The 4,164-nt window shown below is 51.7% G+C and overlaps 1 long non-coding RNA gene across 1 annotated transcript; it reads right to left on the bottom strand.

The window, feature by feature from the left end:
- Window positions 1-629: 629 nt before the first annotated feature.
- LOC137209400 (uncharacterized) lies at window positions 630-1,952 on the bottom strand. Its single transcript, XR_010936036.1, has 2 exons — window positions 1,779-1,952; window positions 630-867 (listed from the first exon to the last, which is right to left on the bottom strand). It is a non-coding gene; the product is annotated as an uncharacterized lncRNA (long non-coding RNA).
- Window positions 1,953-4,164: the final 2,212 nt, after the last annotated feature.

The raw sequence follows: 4,164 nt of genomic DNA, 5'->3' as shown, positions 1-4,164 counted from the left end.
GTAACATTAGATGACATGGATTCAGCACGTCCCGTGTTCCAGATGTTGCCAGTGTCGTACACTGGCTTAGTCTGCGTGGCACCCTCCAGAGGTGGGAACCAGCTGGAGAGTCTGTCGGCTCTTTGGAGCACCAAGGAAGAGACTCCTAGACCCAGAGGGCTTAAGAGGACCGGAAACAGACCCAGCCAGTCCAAAGCATCCCAGGCATCTCTTCAAAGTCGGTCCAACCTGCCTGCCTAGTCTGGCCTCCACTGGCCACTGCTGAGAGAGGATGCTCACTCTCCTGCCGACTCACCGGAGCGGAGACCTCTCAGGCAGGAACGAGATCTGATCTCTAGGCAGCAAAAGCTGGTCTGCCTCAACTCTGCTGCTCCCTCCTTCTCTCAGAAACACCAGACCTTCCGAGGAAGCCTCTGAGGCTCACTGACGCTCCCTCTGGGAACACGCCTGGCCCTGGCCTTGCTGGGTGACCTCTGGGCCCTCGGGGAAGCACCCTCCCACATCCTGGGACATTTAGGGACCCGGGTAAGCAGAAGTGATGCCACGGGGCCCCTCCTTGGGGGCCTCAGGGGGGCCTCTCCCACCTTTGAGAGAGGAACAAGAAACATAGGTTTCACCCAGCTGAAGTGTGTGTGTCTAGAAGTTCTCTTTTATTACATGTAAGCAGGCTCTCCATTCAACGTCATCACAAGGATCCTTTTCTCCACCTCTCGCTTCCACTGTGGGAAACACACCTTCTTCATCTTGGGCCACAGCAGGGGAAGCCTCTCGTTCGTGGTCTGCATGTTGCCTTACTGATTGCCTCTCTTTTATTCCAAACGTGCCATATAGTCCTGGTGCCAGAGGTGCACCCTTAATAATGCAGTCCTGCGAGGGCATAATTTGAAATCTCATCGTCTCAGGTAAAATGATTCCTGGACAGAGGTGGGTTGGAGGAGGAACTTGAACCGTCTGCTTCCTTCTGGCCACCAAGACAGAGCAAGGTGACTGTCCACCTTAGCTTCCTTTCCACTCCTCAAGCACCCTAGACACCACCCCCCCCCCCCCGCCACACACACACAAACATCCCGACAGCTGGGATTCCTGTCACCCGCCCTTGGACACTCCATTAAAACTTTGGACTAGCAGCAGGTCCTGGAACACTGCTCCGTAACTCGGCAGGTGTGTGATCTACCTAAACAAAAGGACAGAACAGTCAGCCACTGCCAGGTGGTTAAGCAAGGGCTTTGCGAAGATGTTTGGCTAACAGCACACAGAGCAGTCTGTGCTCATGTAATGGGGCAAAGATGAAGCAGGTGCCCTAGAGTCCTCCTGACACAGCAAGTTGCCAGCCTCCGCTAAACACACACACACACACTCGTGACCTCCAGTGTCCCTGAAAAGATGGCACAGGTCGTGGCCAGTGTATGCTCCCCACAGCCAGAGATGCCTGGCTCCTATTCTGGCTAGCTGCTCTCCTGAGTCTCGGGCTATTCTTCTGTAAAGTGAGGACAGTAATGCCCCCTTGAGGGTTGGATACAATGCATATAAAACTTCAGACTTAGAGTAAGCCCTTAATAACTTGAATCCAGAACAATCCAAAAGTGTCAGCAGCAGCAGTTGTCATTGTGGCTGGGTGCTAAAGACAATATTAGCTACAGTGGACGGAGCAGTTTTTATGAGCCAGGTGTGTTACATGCATTCTCCCATCTCGACTCACACTAGCCCTGCAAGGTAGGTTTTATTACCCTCACTTTACAAATAAGGACTCTGAGGCTCAGAGTAGTTAAGACACTTACCCAAAGTCACACAGCCAGTTAGTGGTAAAGTGATGGCTTACATCAAGGTAATGCATGCTTCAATGCATGCCGGCCCCAAAGCATGCTCCCTTCTCAGGGCTGTGCTGCCTCTTGATGCAGTCAGTAAAAGCGGAGCTCTGCTCTCTTTACAGGGCAACGCAGAGGAAATGCCAAGTGACTACGCAGAGGGCTGCAGCCTTGCACGCGTGGTGTGTGTGTGTGTGTGTGTGTGTGTGTGTGTGTGTGTGTGTACACATGCCCTCGGCCAAGGGCCACACTTTCAGCCAGCATACTGGTCTGCCAAAGGCCTGTCTTCAAATCCCGCCTATTGAAAAGCTCATCTCTGATTTGGCAGGACAGGCCCTCAGCCTGGAACAAATGTAGGAAATAAACAAGGGCCATTCAAAAGGACTGAGATTCAAATGGGAAGTTCCTACACAGTAATAAAGCTCGATAAACCAAAGAGCCGAAGGCCTCAGAAAGCGTCAGTAGACGTTCAGGTAATGATCCATTTATTTTAAGTCGTTAGTAAGGGGGGGCAAGGGGTAAATCCAGTTCCTGTGTGGGCATCCTCGTCCCTTCTCTGAGGGCAGCGCCGACAAGCCTAAAAGTGTTGACTTGCACAGAGAGGTCACCCCTTGGGGAGCCACGGGCACCCGTTGGTGAAATATACCAGAAATGTGTCCGTGGGACAAGCAAGTTTTAACGCACGGACTCTGAATGATGAAAAGCACCCTTCTGCTCTTTGTACCTTCATACCCACTTCAGTTTCTCAAAGACGGAGACTTCTTTTGAGCTTTTCCTTCTTGGCAAAGCCACACTTGTTAAGAAACCAGTATCCTAGAAACCGAAGTGGCCTTGGATGTCATTCTCTGTTGTGGCAGACTAAACTTTCCTTGCTGCATCAGACCCCAAAATATATCAACTGTGAGTCACACACCAGCAAAGGGGCCACTATTTGGAAGAGAGATAGCGTGGTGATATTTAGCAGTGGCTGGATCCTAGCAAATGTCAAGTGTTGCCTAATCACAGGGCATATTCATATGCATTACCTTCCGGATTATTGCTCGGTAGCTCTCGGGGTGGCTTCTTAACTGTCAATATTTACAGAACCAGGCTCTTAACAACGCAGGCCAAGTGGGCTGGATGTCTCCAAGGACGAGTCATGCCGAATAAAGCCTCCTATCTCGGGGCCACTGCTCCCTCCTCATTGGCTGGAGCGAACTCTAGTCACGGGGTTATTGAAAAGCATGTGCAGGGTTGCGGGCTCTGTTCGGTTCTCTGGAGGAACCAACATTTATGAAAACAAAGCATGGGGGGAGAGGGTGTGGGTTTGAAAGCATATAGAGCTGTCTTTTTTTGTCTGCTACCTAATAAATATAGCGCTGGGGCGAGGGGGAAGTGGCAGAGAGATGGCACCGAAGCCCAAATCAGTCTCCACTTGCAGCAAGACACATAATAAATACCCTTGAGTGACACCCAGGCCTTGGCTGGAGAAGGAAAAGTCACCTGCATCACACCAGACACACACCAAGAAAGGGGGTGCCACTGGGCTTTGAGTGAGACTGACCACCACCACTGGCTTCTTATTTGAATAAGCAAAGTAGACCATCGCCCAACCAGTCCAGGTAGAGACCCCCAGCTCCATTCAAGCACTGGAAGACCTTTCTTTGGGTTTTGAAAGCTTAGGTGTTCATCACGCATTTAAAATGCAGGTCAGGAATTCCTTGGCGGTCCAGAGGTTAGGACTCAGTGCTTTCACTGCCGTGGGCCTGGGTTGGATCCCTGGTCAGGGAACTAAGATCCCACGAGCTGCATGGCACGGCCAAATTTTTTTTTTAATTAAAGTAAAATGCAGGTAACCTCTGGAGTTGGGCACACCTAAGGTCTCATCACGTAGGTGCTTGGTGAGAAGCAGGAAGCAAGAGGGCAGGAATGGAGGGCCAACCAAGGAAGGAGAGCACTGCAGGAGGGAGTGGGACAGTCTTGCTTTTCCAGCCCTCAGACCGTCCTGGAAGATGTTTGCCCGTACGTAGAAAAGAAAGGAAGCTTGTTTGCACATCAACGGTAAATGAAGAAATGGCGGGCTTCCCTGGTGGCGCAGTGGTTGAGAGTCCGCCTGCCGATGCAGGGGACACGGGTTCGTGCCCCGGTCCGGGAAGATCCCACATGCCGCCGAGCGGCTGGGCCCGTGAGCCATGGCTGCTGAGCCTGAGCATCCGGAGCCTGTGCTCCGCAACAAGAGAGGCCACAGCTGTGAGAGGCCCGCGTACCGCAAAAAAAAAAAAAAAAAGAAGAAGAAGAAATGCCACCATGCTTCAGAAACACCACGATCAGTACAAGTGACCATGTTGCAAACTTCACTCCCCCAGCATCTACAGAGAAG

This window comes from Pseudorca crassidens, chromosome 16 (genome assembly GCF_039906515.1).
Source record: "Pseudorca crassidens isolate mPseCra1 chromosome 16, mPseCra1.hap1, whole genome shotgun sequence".
Classification (NCBI taxonomy): domain Eukaryota; kingdom Metazoa; phylum Chordata; class Mammalia; order Artiodactyla; family Delphinidae; genus Pseudorca; species Pseudorca crassidens.
This window is presented reverse-complemented; position numbering and strand designations above follow the sequence as displayed.